Raw genomic sequence first — 18,224 nt, 5'->3', positions numbered from 1 at the left:
TGGGAGTTTTCCTTTGAGTTTCTTTTTCTAGAACATGTTATTTTATTTCATTTAATTTCATTTCATCTTAAACTGATACCGTAAATTTACCTGTTACAAAGTTACTGAGCCTAAGGCACGAAGTCCTGTGAGGTCAGACAGCAAGCAGAACTCTCAAGTTCACTGGCGTCCTGGGAACGCATGCGTCCTTTCCTAACCTGTGCTCGTGCATTTGCAGGCATCTGCCTGTGCCACCCCCAGGGCGGCCTTCCAGGGCATTTGTTTCTGTCATGATGATTCTCAGGTTTTGGTTAAGTGTTTATGTTTTCATGTGCTCTGCTCTCTAGTTTAAGGACTTGGTTGAGAGGCCAACATGACTAACTTAGATACTTGCCTCACTGTTATCTTAGTTCTCATTTGTCAGGAGCTTGCTGCATACCCAGGGCTGCTCTTAGTCCCTCACAGAGATGAGTTCATGCAGTTGTCACAATTTGCCTGGGAGGCAAGGCTGATGTTGTCATTCTACAAACGTGAAAATGGAGGCACAGAGAAACAAAGTCACATGCAGTCAACACACATCTTGGTTTGCCCAGGTTCTGTTCCATTTATGCCTCTTCTCCCAGGGTGGTTCTCGAAAGGGCGTTCCCTGACTTTCAAACCCTCCCAAGTGTGGGCAACAAATTATACCCACCTACCTGTGTCAAGAAGGCGGCCTGATGGGGTTCAAACTAAAGCATCTGGTGGGAGAGCCCGCGTTCTCACTCAGTGGCATGGAGGTGAACTGTCTATGTTCTCCTTCAATACCCTGGAGTCGGCAGTCATGTGAAATTTGCCTTCTGATTAGAATATTCTATTCACAGGAGAGTTGATTTCATCACTCCATTTGGAATTTTTCTGCTTGGGTCACTACATAAGTACATTTTTCAGTCCTCTGTTGAGAGTGTGGTTATGGAACTGGGGAGTATGTTTTGAGTTGGGGTGCCCTTTTTTCCCCTCTGTATAAAAAACTGATTTTAGACAGAGCCTAGATCGTGCAATAAGGGTTAAATTGGTTTCACTTGACAGTCAGGCTGTGCACCCCAGCAGCTCTGTTACCTGCTGCTGCTCTAACCTGAGCAGTCTGTGTCGGGTTCCCTCAGCCAACACTGGCCTGCTTTGCCTGGGGGCTGACAGTGTCTCCCCATTGCTCTGAGGGTCCTAGGCCCTTGGAGCTCTACTAGAAGCCACACCTCCTCAGGCTTGAAGAAGGAGGCCCCCCCCCACCCCCACCCCACAACGTGCAGGGAGCCAGGACTTGCTCTGTGGCATTCCCCATTAAATGTTTGTGTGATCCTACCATTCAGGAGCAGTCATTATTACGGTCTTTCTAGGCCAAATGCTGGGTGGGAACAACTTTTTGAATTTCGGCTTTAGAATATATTTAGAATATAAATTATAATATTTAGAAGTTACTCTTGGGAGTTTTAGCAGCTATCTCTTATTTACGAAGTCATCTTGGGGCAGATGAAGAAATTACTTTGTTCTCTGTGTGTGTGTGTGTGTGTGTGTGGCTGAGGGAGTGACAGTTTGGCTCTATATTCTTTGGTTTCTGTATTGCTTTTAGACTAGAAAAAAGAGATTTCACATCGTTTTTTAAAACCTATTTCCTATACTTAAAATGTTGCTGCAGCCATTAACACCCACCCTGTTGATAAGAGAATGAAGTTGTGATATTCCTTGAAAGCAAAAGATGGTGATGATAATACAAAGGTGTCTCAGTAAGTGAATACAAATGCGGAATTAAAAAATTCTCAAGTTTCTCCGGCAGTAACATGAGGATTATAATACTTCTTGGAGGTGTTGTGAGAATTAATTAGGCAGCATTTGTGAAAAGTTCCAAGATGAGTGTTCTATTTTATTATTATTAGCTTCATATTGTTCTTGGAAACACAGTATTGAAACTGAGCGACAGAACCCAACCCTTGTATGAAAAATATTGCATATTCCAACATGACAGTGAGTGATGAGATATTATGAAACTGGGATAACTTTACTAATGATCTCGAGTGAATAGGAGATGAGCTAAATTTCATGGCTTCTTAGGCTTTTTATGGCTATTCCCATGACAGTATGCTCTGTTGAATTATTACCTGATCCAGTTAATAAAAACTTTTGTGGAGGGGCGCCTGGGTGACTCAGTGGGTTAAGCCTCTGCCTTTGCCTCAGTTCATGATCTCAGGGTCCTGGAATCGAGCCCTGCCTCGGGCTCTTTGCTTGGCAGGGAGCCTGCCTCCCCCTCTCTCTCTGCCTGCCTCTCTGCCTACTTGTGATCTCTCTCTGTCAAATAAATAAATAAAATCTTAAAAAAAAAAAACAAAACACAAAAAACTTTGATGGTGTTACACCAAAGTGACCTAACATTGCTTTTCCAGGAGTGGTGTCAGAATTTTTTTCTTTTCTCTTTAAATAAAATATGTATTTGGCTCAATCTTAACCAAGTTCAGAGTCAAAATCATCTTTAATTGTCCTGCCACCCCCCACCTTTTCCTAGTGTGTGTATACGGCAGCAGGTATACTGGAAGTCCTGTTGATTCTTTGCACTCTGCTCTGCTTACTCCTTCTTTAATACTCCCTTAGTCTGAGCCACTGTCACTTCTCCCTGTATGTTTGTAGTAGCTTCCTAACTTAAAGCTTCAGTTCAGCCTCTGCCTTGCTAAGGTCTGTGCTCCAGTCAGCTCTCTGAGTGAGCTCCACAGGGTAAGTTACTCCTCTGCTCAGAGCCTTCCAGTGGCCACCCTCCCATCTTCCTTGAGCTGCCTTCCTGCTGCCTCTCACTCATTTCCTTCTGGCCACATTGAGCTCTGCTTTTTCTGGGCCGTCCCAACTGTGTTTGTATCGGCACACATTGCCCCCTGGTCCTGAAATACTCCGCCCTGTCCTTTCACCTTTAAACATTTTTACAAATGCAGACCTACAAAAACAAGTTGGAAAGATAGTACAGTGAATGCCCTTATTCATCTTGATTCACCAATTCACACTTGCCACCTTTGCTTTATCTTTCTGCCTCCTTCCCTCTTAGCCCCTAGGTAGATTTAATTTTTTTTCTTTTGCTGAACCATCTGAGAGTACTTTGCAGACATTCACTATGCCCTTAAATCCTTCAACATTTTTCTCTGAAGAACAAGTACATTCTCCTTCATAGGCATAGTATCATCATGTCATTATTATACTATCAAGTTGAGCATGATTACAGTGTTATCTGGTAGGCAGGCCATACCACATTTCTCTAGTTGTCCCTAAAAAGTTCTTTATAGTTGTATTTTTAAATCCAAGATCCTAGTAAAGATTATATATTCCATTTAGTTGTCATATCCCTTTGGTCTCCTTTAAATTATAACAGTTTTACCTGTTTAGAATGGCTGGGGGATTGGGAGTAGGGGTGGGAGGTGTTCTCTTCATAATGTTGACATTTTTCAAGCATATAGTAAATGTTGTGTTGACTGTCCCACAATTTCACTTTATCTGGTGGTTTCCTCTTCACTAGATTCAGGTTAAACGTATTTGGCAGGAACAGACGATGTTGTCTTCCCAAAAACATCGCATTTGGAAGCCCAGAATCCCACGTCTGCCAGATTTTTCCCTTGTGGTACCATGTTTTTTGCTTTATTAAGTAATCTCTGGAGTGACATTAAGAGTCTGTGTGAATAATTGTCTTCTTCTCAAGCTTTTACCCAATGGTTTTTGCATTCATTGATGACCTTGAGTCAGTTAATATCTTGCCATTTGTAAAATGACAGTGTTTTGTTTGTTATTAGTTGGTGTTTTCAGTTAAAGAAGAACTTTTCTCCTCCTTCTCCTCCCACTGTTGGGAGTATTACTATGGATTCATGTATTTTTTAAGGCATAAAACAGAAAACAAATACATATTTGGTGTGTAATGACCCATGGCCATCATTGCCCTTTTTGCTGGTCAGGTTGTCTCAGAATTCATCGATGGAAATTCTTTCAGGTTGACTACTGGGTCATTTTGACGTGACCATCTTAGGGTTTTTGTTCATTTGTTTTTGTTTTCTAGCATTTCATCATTTTCCAACACAACAAGTTCTAGCTGTGCAGGAAAAGTAGTGGATCCTGATCACCAGTCACCTCATCTCTCCTTCACGTCAATATCTGAACTAAACATCCCTGCCACAGAGGGACTCCCCGCCCCCAGCCCCACCATCTCCCTTTCCTGCTTCATTATGTTTCCTGCATATCCGTGTTGCATATCCACATTCAATATGTAACATTTATTTGCTATTCATCTAACCCATTCACCACCGGGTCCCTAGTGTCTGAAACATAGAACATCCCCAGCAAATAGCTGTTGAAAACCTGAGGGAGTTTACCCTCATCTTGAGCCTCCTTCAAGCTCTTCCAGATTACCTGCTGCTTTTCTGTTCTTGACACTGAGATGAATCGAGCTGCGGGATTTCCTCACTCATTTGTCTGGATTTCATCGCAGTTTTCACATCTAGTCGTCCTCCTGTCTTTGGATTCTGGTGATATTTGAAACTCTTACTAATAGTACAGCATGGATGACACTCTAGGCCAGGTACTTGGCAGTTCTCTCTTCTCCAGCTACTCTGAACAGACGGGCTGGCTATTTTAGAAATAATAGATGAAGCACTTGACATTATGTTAGAATTTTTACCTGCATACTCATGTTGGGAACAGAAAATTAAGTAGAACAGAGGTTTTATTTTCTAAATGAACAAATAGCCATTCATTCTGGACATAATACGTTAAAAGCCTTCATGGGACTTACAGAGTAGAAGAGGTCTTATCCTTGATGAATTTCTGTTCTAGCTGAGATGATAAGGAACAAGAAAAGAATGTGGGGCAGGCATTGTACATGAACACTCAGTGTAATTGGTGGGTGTAGTGGGCTGAATGGTGGCCCGGAAGAGATCAGAGCCTAATCCCTGAAACCTGTCAATGTTATCTTAATGGAAAAAGGGTCTTTGCAGATGTGATTAATTTAAGGATTTTGAGATGAAGAGATTATGCTGGATTATCCCTGTGGGTCCTAAATCCAATCACAAGAATCCTTGTAAGAGTGAGGCAGAGGGATGGGCCACAGGGAGAAGCTGGAAGAGGCAAGGAAAAGGATTTTCCGCTAGGGCCTCTGGAAGGAGCAGAGCCTGCTGATAGGTTGATTTGGGTCTAGGGATACTGACTTCAGACTTCTGGCCTCTACAACTGTGAGAGAAGACATTCTTGTTGCTTTAAACCACAGACTTTGTGTTCATTAGTTATAGCAGCCACAGGAACAAAATATAATGTTAAACTGTACATTCTTTTACTTCAGTCGTGACTCTCAGATGACCCTCTCAGAGCTGTGTGGTGAGGACTTTGACCTTGGTTTTGGTGAAGAAGTAGCCCAAGGACTGAGGGAGTCATGCCATGTGAACCAGCTTTGCTGATTCCTAGCTCAGCGCTGTTTTTTGTTTTGTTTTGTTTTTTTAAGATTTTATTTATTTATTTGACAGAGAGAGATCACAAGTAGGCAGAGAGGCAGGCAGAGAGAGAGAAGGAAGCAGAGAGCCCGACGCAGAGCAGAGGGCCCGACGCAGAGCAGAGGGCCCGACGCAGAGCAGAGGGCCCGACGCAGAGCAGAGAGCCCGACGCAGAGCAGAGAGCCCGACGCGGGGCTCGATCCCAGAACCCTGGGATTATGACCTGAGCCGAAGGCAGAGGCTTTAACTCACTGAGCCACCCAGGCGCCCCCTAGCTCAGCGCTGTTTTGACCTGGGTATCCTCCTCCTCCAAGAAACGAGGGCCGGTGAATGTGGTGAACAGTGCACACTGCTCATAAGTGTTCATGAGAGACCTATGAGAGGCGGGACCCCAAAGGCATCCTCCCAGGAAGATGACTAGCCCATTTCCCACAGTCCAGGGGACTCATTTCCTCTTGAAGGGGCTGTTTTAAGTGACTTCCAGATTTTGGATACCCTGGAGCCGTGTGTGTTTATGTGTCTGTATTTGCGTGGCAGTGAGAATCCCTCACTCTCTCGTTGACTGTTTGCCCCATCACATGGAGCCGTGGTCTCTGTGGTTTCCATGGGCTGGTAGGCCTCCTGGCCTTTTACAGGCAGTGGGGTCTGTGTTAGCCTCTATGAGGCTGCAGAGGAAAACCACGTAATGAAGTACAGTTTCAGTCTTCTGAGGCCCTTACCCCCTCCTGGAAGACACCTGCTGGGGTTCACTCTTTCTCCCTTAGGAGCTATTAAAAATCTCCAGCCACAGGCGCACACTCTAGGTATCATGGCCTGTACCGCTACTCCCCCGAATTTACCCCAGTGAGGAGGATTCATGTCCCCTGAGGCTTTCAGTCATTTTGCTTCTGAGAGCCAGATGTGGTGCTGGGGGAGATGAAAGTCAGTGGGATTCAGACAAGGAAACAGCTTGTCCGAAGTGTGATAGTAATAATAGGGCAGTGTGCTCCCGTGCTGCTCCCTCCTCAATTAGGAGAACACAGCGGTGTATTCAATACAGGGGACTCTGTAGGCTCACCCAGGATCCAAGGTGTGGGAGAGAATCCCTGGAACCTGTGGCATCTTACAGGAGGATCTCAACAGTTAGCATCCCCACGACATAGATCTGGATATTTTGCATGCAGTGATTATAATGGGCTTTGGTTTATCCTATCTGTACCTACCAACTCTGTAGAACTTACAGCATTATCTGGTTCATATGGGCTTCGTTGTTCGCTCAGTGTGAAGCACAGTATGGATAACCGAACACTCATTTGATTCTTTCAATGGCCACTGACCACCTTCCTCCACTCCGTTGCATCTGTATCCTTATATCGATAATGGAAGGTATTAAAGGAGCTAAATTTTGTAAACAGCACAGAGACCAGCAACCTGAGAGCTTGAACAAGCCCCAGCATTATGTGGCATTGGATGATACGTGGGGTTAGCCTCAGGGATCTGAGATGGACCGCCTCATCTTTATGACTCTGGGATTCCTTTTTAATGTGAGGCATTTTGTAGATCACCCACATGATCCCTGGATTGAACATATCTCTTGAAAGAGAAAAGACAGAAAGCAGAGAGTGACTGCAGATTCCAGAACATTTAAAATTGTCTAATTTATTGATCACAGCAAGAGCTGTAGGCATTTGCAGGGGAAATGTGCCTCTATGCGTGGCTTTGTTTATTCCGGCTCTCGGCAGTGTCTGGACTCAGATACCTCATAACAGCTTCATGAACAGAGTCCTTGTTCTTCACCTTCGTGACCCATCAGGTTATACTCTGAGCTTACACTGGCCTTGTGTCTTTCCAAAGGGGGGAAAAAGATGATAAATCACCAGACCTACAGGAATAAGTAAGATTCCATGTGATGCTATATTTTTCTGTGAAAATAGCACTGAAGAAATCTGAGAGAAAATGTAATTTATTGTTTTTTCAGTGTTTGCCTAATTAGGTATATTTCAGTGGCATTTTGATACAATGGCAGTGACTACTGAGGATTTGAACTTGGCGCTTGGAACTCTGTTTCTCCTGTCTCCTAAAGCATTTTCATTTCTATTTTCTACTTCTTTGGAGCTTCAGGGTGGATTTTATTTTCCAGTTTGAATCTGTTGTGTAGCGCTGCTATGAAATCACACATCAGTTTTTATATTGCTTGCTTATTTTGAGGCACTGTTTTATTCTGTGTTTAAGTTTGTAAGTTTGGTTATGAATGAACATGAGTGAAGATACACTTTGGAATTATTGTGTTCCTTTTAGCATAGTGTTAAAATAAAAAATAATCATTTCAGTAAAGTAAAATAAACTCTTCTGTTCTCCCCTTCCCTCCAAAAAGGATAATTTCTTAAGAGCTTCCACAGTTGGGTGGCAGTGGGCGAGTTAGAATAATGAGAGTAAGGTTTACTCAGTGAAGGCGAAAACCTAAAATGTACCCACTCTGGTTTATTCTGTGTTTTAAAAATCAGTCCTCAGGAATCATCTTAAAACTGTGTATAAGTTGTAGCATATCAACTAGTTGGCAAAGAATCACCTATGTTTGCTATACTGATATGGAAGAAGATATCAAGAAGAGATGTTCTGCTTTTCTTGGAACTTACTTTGGTTTTTAGTAACAGTAAAATCAAAATACCTGAAAAATTTTAAAAAAGCTTTTGTTACAAAGGCCACCTAATTGGTGCAGCTGGGGGATTTAGGAATATAGGAGGAGGATCTGAACTAGACTGACTATGAAAGTTGGTGAGGGACTACAGAGGAAGGTGGATCTTGAGGGATGAACATGGGAGTAGGAATGGAAGGAATGGTGGAGACACACATGGTCAGGGGTGAGGAATTAACCAGCTTGCCTGAGAGGTTGAGTAAGACTAGACTTTGCATAGAAGGGATTTCCTAGGAAAGAGAGGTAGGGAGCAAACTGTGGACTGTCTTCACATGCCAGCTTACAAACCTTGCATTTTATTTTTTTCCATGTGAGATGTGTCTGAGGTTTTTAACCAAGATATTGATCTCATGAACTTGGTAGTTTGGTGAGATTTCTGCCCGTGGCATGAATAGGGTAGATGAAGCACGGTGCAGGAAAGGGCAAACACAGAGTAGACCAGAAGGACAGCCTTGAAAAGGGGAAGGAAGAAGGCAGAAGGTGTTAGGAAAGATGAGTCGGTAGACCTTGTGGAAGGATGGAAGCATCATATAGATCAGAGGAATTGTGTTGTCACAGAAAAAGGGAAGTTAGAAGAAAAACCCATTTTCAAGAGAGTAATTTCATTTTAGCCATGTTTATAATGTGATGTCTGAATATGATATTGAAACAGCCAAGTGGAAACGTCAAGCGTGCTGCTGGAGATGGGTCCCAGAGCTGGGAAGCGTTGCCAGGACTTCTTACATGATGTGGGTGAAGGTGTGGGTGGTATCATCAGACACCAAGAATGCTTTCCAACTGCGGGTGGCGAGGCAGATGCCATGCAAAATCCACCTTGCTCGTTGTTCCCGTGGTTTGGGTCTATACTTGGGGCAAAAAACAGTGAATAGTTCCCAATTCAGGGAATAGTAATTAGCCCTGGGGAGGCATGTTGAGTGGCAACTTAGAACTGAGGTATCTTCAGTCCAGTTAACTGTGGACTAAGCCTACATTTGGAGATTTGGAGATACTGGAATCATTTGCAGTTCCAGTTTGGGCACATAGCCTCTTGCTCTCCTAGAAATGCCCCAGAAACTGGGCAGAAGAGCTCCTCCTGCTTTTGATGCTGGTAAGGAGCCTGAGGAATTCTAACAGTAACCAAGGTCTTTGTCTTACTTGTGGAGATGAACTGCAGCCCATTGGTGTTTTTTTTTCTCAAGAAAGAACAGAATTATCCTTAAGAAAAAATAGCACTGGATTCAGATCCCCAAGCTCCATGCAGTGGACTGTGGGAGGGATCATTTGGCCATAAAAACCTGAAAGGCAAAATTTTTACAAATGGCTGCCTTTTCTGTGTACCTCATAATGTAGTACAGCGTGTGACTTTGAATAGCTTTGCCTATTTTTAAGCCTCCTAGCACGAAATACTTGGAAAATGTTACCTCGAATGGCTGAATATATTGATCTCATGAATGAATTTAATCTCAATGCTTTTTTATTCATTGGAAATTATCGGCTCAAAGTAGAAATTTCCACTTTGGAAAACATTTGCTGATAAGTCAGCTGCTCATTTCTGTGCTCTAGGGATGGCTAGCGAGAGATGCTCATTCTGACTACTCTTCTGTAAGATGGACTCAGACCTCCATGTAGAGAAGGATTTTGAGGCTCTGTGAGAGGCTTAGTGACTAGAAACTATAGTCAATCGGCAGTACTTTCTGTGGGCAGCACCTGTGCCATCAACTTGCCACTGGAAACTGTGTCCCTGAACTGGCTAGTTGCATTGAATTTATTTTGACAGAAATTGTCCGGAAGCTTTAGATATTAAAAAAAAAGCGGGGGGTGGGGGGGCTCCTGGGTGGCTCAGTGGGTTAAGCCTCTGCCTTCAGTTCAGGTCATGATCCCAGGGTCCTGGGATCGAGCCCCGCATCGGGCTCTCTGCTCAGCGGGGAGCCTGCCTCCACCTCTCTCTCTGCCTGCATCTCTGCCTACTTGTGATCTCTGTCTGTCAAATAAATAAATAAAATCTTAAAAAAAAAAAAGCCATTCTAGCTTGTTGTACCTAGAGAGCACGCATTCTATCACCCTATACTATAGATTGATAAACTGATTTGGGTGTTGAGGGATAAGGAAGGCTAGGGCCAGGCTCATTTTGCCCCATTTAATTTTGGGATTTCATTTTTACAAGAGACTCTCTGACCCATTTTGATTCTTAAGGCTGTGTAGTGGTATTGCTTCTGGAGAAAGATTAAATACTCGACGTCTCAGCCAAGCTCAGTTTGGCTCATTAATTGTGAAGTGCCGTCCAGTTCAGGGGCACTTCTCCCATACACATGCTAATTGGTTCCTCATAAAAACCCAAGGAGGTCATTTTTCCTGTTTGTTTATTTGACCTTTATCCGTTATTTATTTCCGGTAATGGTTTGAGGCAGCCCCAAATGATTTGAGGCCTCCACTTGGTGGGAATAGGTAGGATAGGTAGAGTTACTCAGTGGTGTTATTCCCATTGTATAGATGAGAAAATGAGAATTGACAGAGATTAAGTTATTTGTCCAGAGTCTCACTAATGAGAAAGCAGTAAGGTCAGGACCCCCATTCTCTTGGTAGAGAAAAGCCTTGGGGCTTCAACAGCCTGAAACAGGTGGAATGTTCTTTCTCCTTTACTATCACTGGCCTTGTCCCATTTTGAGCTGTTGCATCTCTCTGTCTGTGTGTGTGTGTCCATGTTCGTGTTCACCTTGAACCTCTCCATGTTACTTTACTTAACGAGGCTGAATTTGGTCTTAGTAAAGGTTTGATGAATTTTCTTACTTGGAGGGTCACTCAGAGATGTAGTCGAGGGATAGGAATGCGTCTGGACACTGTTACCTGCATAGATAGGTAGGGAAGTTATGTCATCAAAGAGTGCTTAAGGATGACGGAAAATTTCTTATTTATCTCAGCGTGTATATCTGAAGTCACCATGACGGTCTATTGGAATCTCCTGTTGGTTGTCAGGGAGAACTAGCAAGTCCTAAAACTATGACATCAATAAAAAATCACTTAGAGAGCTGACATTGGAAGCAAAACTCATGTTCCTCTTGAGAATGTTGCGTTGCAGCTGAAGCCCAAACCCTGGGCTGTCTTGGCTTCATTCCAGCATCTTGCTTTGACAGCCTTTTGTTCCCCCCTAGCTGATATTTTGGCGGCAGGTATCAGCCCATCAGTTAACGTGCTTTCCCTCCTGTAGGATCTGATTTGACTAGTTACGTTTGCTTCTATTTTCTCCCTCATTAAAGTGCCTATCTGCAGTTCGTTTAAAGGAGCCTGCGACCACCGCTGGAGTGTGGTGCCCTTCTGCGGATGATTCACTGGCCCAACCACAGAGGCCTCGTTGTCTAGTTAGCTCTAGTTTTAATATTGATCTAAAGTACATTAAACTGTGTAACGAGGAAGGCTGCCCCATTCATCAGAGAATTCGAGCTTTTCTTGGGCACACAGCGTTTATATAGCATTTTTGTTTAAGGAGTTCAGTAGTGACGTTGCTTTGTGTATCTGACTTCATTTCACAGGGGTAGCTACGTAGTTTAGAGTTCTGTCCCTTTGCTGCCAGTGAGCTTTCCTTCTGAGCATCTGTGTGTAGCTTGTTGGTTATAAGGCTGTGAAATGTCACTAGTGGATAGTTTGAGCTTGGTGGCAACATTTGTGGCTGAGACCCTGAGTGAAGTCACCGTGGAGGTTTTGTTCTGGAGGCCTTAGCTGATGTCACTCACTTTTGTAGTGCTTCCTCTCCATGATAACAGATGGACACCAGTTAGCTTTGTTCCAGAAATTTGAATGTATGACTCAGGATCTGAGCATTCTCGATTTTGACAGAAGCTGGGATTTGGGATGCTGATTTAAAGGTGAAGAGACTCTCATTCACTTCAGTGTATCTAGCCCTCTCTGTGAGATGCTGTGCCTGCCGTTTGTGAGGGACATATGGCTTTGTCATTCACTTTAAGGGACTTGGGACGAGTTATATAGGATCTCTGGTTCCCAATTTCCTCATCTATTTAACGGGAAAGTTCACACACATATCTTTGCATGTTGATGATGATTGACTTCAAGGCACAGAGAAGGCGATGAGTCAACAGTAGCTGTCAAGCTGAGGAGGAGCAGGTGGGCTTGGATTTACTGTGTTATGTTGTAACAGCAGGGGTCTGGCAGAAGGCCTTCTGTGAAGTCTTCTTAAAGGTAGGGATCCTGGAGAAGTACAGTGATGCAACTTACGACATCAGCTGATGGGCACAGGGTGTAGACCACCCGAAACTCTAAAAAGAGAGCAGAGAAATCCTGAGCAATGCTTCTCAAAGTGTTTTGGCCAAAAAATGTTCAGGGTGACACAGGGAGACCCAGGCATTGCGTCTGACCTCCATTCACACGACGCTCGCTCATTCTGAACATCAGCTACTGGTGAGGCTGTGTTCTAGAGTCTGAGGACAGAGGTCTCTGCTCTCATGAAGCTTACATCCTAGTGGGGTAGGGGATGGGAGGAAAGAGGAACTACCATAAAACAAGCCAGGAAAACCCTGGAGGGTAACAAGTGTTCTGCAGTGAAATTCAGCAGGATGGTCTGATGGTTTCTTTTTCTCTGAGGGAGCGACATGCAAGCTGGACCTAAATGAGTGGAAGATACCAGCCATGAGAAAGCCAAAGCAGGGGCAAAAGGAAAAGACCAGCAGGGCAAAAGCAGCCTAGAGAAGAGCCACGTGGGCAAGGGGAGAGCACGCAGACGAGATGGTGTGATGTGGTGGGAGATGGGCAGAACCAGGTGTGAAGGACTTAAAGTGTCAGAGTCAGGGATTCGCTTTCCCTTAAGCCTGAGGGGGAAGCCCTTGAGACTTGGAGATAAGAGAATAATGTGAAATTGATCTGCTTTTTTAAAAAGATATATTTATTTATTAGAGAATGAGTGGGAGGGGCAGATGAAGAGGAATAGAGAATCTTAAGCAGACTCTGTGCTGAGCTTGAAGCCCAGCATGGGGCTGGATCCCATGACCCTGAGATCAGGACCTGAGCAGAAACCAAGAGCCGGACCCTTAAGCGACTATGCCACCCAGGTGCCCCTGATTTGTGGTTGTTCAAGTTTCCTCTGGCTGTTGTGTGGTGCGTGGATTGCCCTCAGTTTTGTTGTTGAGGGAGTAGTCCAGAATGAGAGATAGGGGAGGCCTGGACTAGGGGATTTGGAAAGAAGTGGTTAGATTCTGGCCGCTCTGAAGGGAAAAATGCATAGGACTTATGAGGGAATGAGTTGAAGGAAGGGGTTTGAGGCAAAGAACAAAATCAAGATGAGTTTCTAGATTGTTGGCTGGAGTAACAGAGTAGATGGTAGGTCTGTTTCCCAAGGTAGGGAAGGCTTGGAGAGGAACAGCTTGTAGCAGAAAATCATGAGTTCGGTTTTGTTCATGTCAAGTTGGAGAGGTCTCTGTGATACCCATGTGGACTCCGGAATTCCCAAGGAAGGTTAGGCCCAGAGAAGCAGATTTAGGGCCTGACATAAGGCCATGGGACTGGATGAAATTAACTGGTGGGAAGTGGCCCTGGGGTGGGTGTCTGAGATACTGCAGATCCAGATGTGAGCTGGGGAGCTGCAGGTCACGTGGCCAGGGATCCGGAGGAAGGGACGAATGGCTTCACAGAAGTGAGATCACAGAGTTTCCAGCAGGGGAATATCCCCCTTGAGAGTGATGCTGAGGTCAGTGCTGCCCTGGGCACAGGCCGTGGAGTTCAGGGGTCTGTGGTGAGGAAAGCGATGCGTGGAAGGTAAGCAGCACATACCAGAAGAGACACAAGACAAAGGACAAAGACCCTTGTGATACCAGCCACATGGGGACTCTTGATGGCCCTTCTGGGAAATTTGGGGCTCTTGCTTATTGTGTGACATATGAGTACTCTCCGTTTTGATACCTCCCATTGCCGAATCAGGTTTATCTTTAGTGCAGCCTTATGTGAGCAGTAGGCTTTGTGTGACTTAATGACTTAGCTTTTGTCTTCCTTCAGCACATAGTTTACGTGCACATATCTGTGTAGATGGTAGAGGCCTTTAGGGTACCTATGACAGGAGGCCAGGCTTGGAGGAAGGATAAGATGTGGGAGGCAGAATATGAGTGTGGAAGATGGGGAGGGAGCTAGAGACAAGCTGAGTTAGAAGGAAAATGAGCAGTGTATTTAACGTGCTGGTGAAAACTCTAGTACGTAGTCCAGTAACACAGGACACTCAGGTTTCACTTATGACTTGGGCCCCACCTACTTCTAAAAAAGATTTGAAACCACGGACACGTAGATACACATCGTAGAACCACTCATTCATCCTACAAACGTGTATTGATTGCCAGGAATGACCCCACAGAAAAGGCTGGGCTACCAGGATGGATGACCCATGACCTTCCCTCAGGGAAGACAGACGCAAAAACAGTTAACTGTAATACAATAACAGACAAGGGGAGAGAGGATTAATTCTGTCTGATTCGATTTCAACGAGGAGCTCCCAGAGGAGATGCTATTTGGCTGTAGAAGGATGAAAAGACGTCAATCAGGAAGAGAAGAGGAGCTAGCAGGGAAGCCAGTCCTGGGCAAAGGCCATGGCAGGAATAGCTCAGGAGCAATGTTGTGGTTATGAGGGAGTCATGGTTCCTGGGGAGCCCAGTGGTAGGCAGTGGAAGGCAAATTTCGGTGCTGAGGCTCAAGAGGGTGGCTGAGCCCAAGCTGAGCTTCATTTTTGCAGGCAGAGCAGTTCTGGGGTTTGGTTTCATTTCATTAAAGAATAAATTACCAGTCATCTGAAATGCCTTTTGGCTTAAAAATGCAAAGTTTTTAAATTTTTATTTTATTTTATGTAAAGTAATCTGTACAACCAACATGGGGCTCGAACTCCTGACCTCAAGATGAAGCAAGAGTTGAATGCTCCCCTGACTGAGCTGGCCAGGTGCCCCAAAATATAAAGTTGGTTTGGTTTTTTGTTTTTTTGTTTTTTTTTTTTTTTTAACTTTTTATTTTCGGTTGACTTAATTTTTCATAGAGCACATTTAGTTTCATAGTGAGGGGACGGTACAGAGATTTCCTATATGCCCCACCCCTGACCACACACATACATACACTCCTAATCAGTGTTCACCGCCACGGTGGCACGTTGGTTCCCGTGGGTGAGCCTACACTGACACAGGTTGGTCACTTGACGTCCATAGTTTGTGTGAGGATTCACTCTTGGAGGTGTATGTTCTGTGAGTCTGCACGAAAGGACAGTGACAAATAACCGTCATGATGGTATCATACAGAGTATTTTCACTGCCCCATAATTCCCGTTCGCTGCCTATTCATCCCTTTTCCGCATTCCGTGGCAACCACTGATCTATTTACTGACTCCATAGTTGGGCCTTCTCTACAGTGTCATTTAGTTTGGATCACACCGTATGTAGCCTTCTCAGATTAGCTTCTTTGACTTAGCCATATGCACTTAAGGTTCATCCATGTCTTTTCACGGCTTAATAGCTAATTTCTTTGTAGTCCTGAGTAATATTCTCTTGTCTGGTTGCTTATCTGTTCCCCTACTGAAGGACATCTCGATTGCTCCCAAGTTTTGGCGGTGATGAACAAAGCTGCTCTAAACATCAGTATGCAGGTGTTTGTGAGGATGTAAATTTTCAGCTCCTTTGGGTAAATTCCAAGGAGGGCACCTGCTGGATGTTTCGTTTTCTAAGGACCATAGGCCTTTAAACAGAGAAATAATTGACCATTAGGGAAAGCACATTTGTAAACGGGCCTATCAGTTTTTCACCCTGCTCATATCTGTTGGTCCCAATGCCGAGAGAAAATCAATCCTTAGATGAACTGACACCTCGTCAAATAGAAATACTGAACACCCATATTCTTCCTTCTCCCACACTGTGTTTTGTTGCACACAGATATGCCTGTGTGTGCTAGTATACACCTCTCAGTATCTTAAGTGAGTATGAAATTATGTAGATTTATTAGATTCGTCATGGTACTTTATGTGCTAGAGAAAATATTTCTTGAGGTTTGTGTATTTAAGAGCATGAAAGAAGAAAATACGCTTTCTAATGGGTGTATTTTAGATCAGAGGTTTTTAAAAGTCAAATGTGTGTATGTGGCTTCTGTGAAAGAAAAAACAGGAGAGCTTTGTTTTAGGAATATCTTCTGTGTCTTGTAGGTGACTTTTTTTTTTAGCTTTCTTACATGAATTTATAAGTGAAAAATGAGCCCCTTTTGCAGTGTTTTTGGTGTAACCTTCCTTCTTCCGTACACAGCCCAGAGTGGATGCTGATGAATCATGTGCAATGGGATTTTAAAATCAGAACGTTTCAGAAGAGCTGGGTATCTGAGTGTCTGAAACGGCTTAGAACATAAACTGCTAAGAAGTAATTTCAGCACTCTTAAGGAAAATCTGGTTGCCTTTGTTAAATATTCCTCATGTAACACAACTGTAATGAAAGCTGTCTTTTCCTTTTTTTCTTTTTTTTTTTTCCTGTCTCCCCATACACATGAGAAGTTAATGGTTTAAGGAAAATACTCCAAGCCCAACAGATCATGTCAAATATTTGGTTTGGTAGGATTAATATTTCACTGCAAAGCGACAGTGGGAGCGGTGTCCTAGTTTTGGGGATGATTATGTAAAGTAATGAGCCTCATCTGTTATAAAACTTAGAGAAGGAGAAAGCTATTTATCATGTGGACTACACTGGCTGTACTTAGAGGACACTGAAGTAGGTATTATATACTTATGGTGGGGTTACATTTAATTAAAATTGTTCTTTTTGTGATGTTAAGGTTAATAATTATGACTCTGTGCAAATGTCTAATATTTATTTTTTTAAAAGGCCTCAGTGGTTTGTTATTCTGTATCTTACTCCCCACTGGCTTAAAATTGGCTTTTCACTTTACCATCCTCTGAATTATTTCCATTACAACACATCTCAAGAATTATACTTGGCTGGGGCAGTTGTAATTTTGTATCTCAGCCACTAGAGGGAAGTGACTCTATTATTTGTTCTGGGGAGAGGTGTTTAATCTCTGTGATTCTGTTCCTCTTCATTGACCCTTAACCCAGATGGAGTTATCCTTACCATTGGGACCACCCCTGCCCCTATTCCTGAGAAGAATCTGTGGGAAGGAAAAGAAAGAACTAAGGACATTGATCTAGAGGACTTGGTTTGTCTTGACATCTGCCCAAAATGTGGGGTCTGTCCATTTCTTCAAGACAGCTCCCTGTGGATGAGCAGCTTTGCTGGGGAAAATGAGTGGTTCTTTCAGATGCACTTCATCTGCTGGTTGTGAAGTAACAGTAGCTTGATTAATACTTTTAAAATGCCAGGCAGTGCTTTCAGCATTAAAAACTATGAGCATAATCCTAGCAACAGTCATATGAGGTAAGTATAATTCTAATTTTGCAGAATCGGACACTAAGGCACTTAGAGGTTGAATAACTTACCCAACATCCCATAACTACTAAGTACTGATGCTGTGATCACAAGCTGGGCAATGGCTCCAGTCCATGTCATCAGCCGCTCTGTGGCACTGCCACCCCATATACACCCCACGTTCTGTGCATAAGGGGACATTCATGGAACTATGACCAATTTAAGTCTGCAAAGGGGAAGATATTTTGGTTCAAAACAAAACAAAAGGAAAGCCACAGAAGCAAAATTTTTACCATATTTTGTAGCATTATCCATGAAAACATATATTATTTTTACATTTTAACCTACCGGGAATCAGGTTGTTGGCTCACAGCTTTATTAGAGGAAACAAGATATTTGTCTGAAAACATAACATCAACTCTGTTAATCATTAAATTTAACAATCACAAAAATGAAACTTTTGGAGACAGTTTCTATTTTAAATCTTTCCATCTCATAAGAATTCCCAAGTATATGTGATGATTGCTTAGAAATGCAGCAAACAGAAAATACTCACACCATGTTTCACAGGAGAAAAGGCTTAATGTGAGATGCAGGAATGTTTGACACTATGTCAGATGGGGCTTGGAAAGGTAAGATCCCTAGAACCTTGACATTTAAAAATTGTTCCTGAATTTTGCCTCTTTTCAATTCTCGGAAGCACCTTTAAACCATCTCTGTCTTTCCTCACACTTTCTTGTGTAT

The 18,224-nt window shown here is 43.4% G+C and overlaps 1 protein-coding gene across 1 annotated transcript in view; it reads left to right on the top strand.

The window, feature by feature from the left end:
* The window catches only part of MAST4 (microtubule associated serine/threonine kinase family member 4), a 557,439-nt gene that overhangs the window by 355,521 nt on the left and 183,694 nt on the right, over positions 1-18,224 (top strand).

This window comes from Lontra canadensis, unplaced genomic scaffold, assembly GCF_010015895.1.
Source record: "Lontra canadensis isolate GAN:19392208 unplaced genomic scaffold, GSC_riverotter_1.0 scaffold4, whole genome shotgun sequence".
NCBI classification, from domain to species: Eukaryota; Metazoa; Chordata; class Mammalia; order Carnivora; family Mustelidae; genus Lontra; species Lontra canadensis.
Note: the sequence above shows the minus strand (reverse complement) of the source record. Positions and strands in the feature narration are given on the sequence as shown.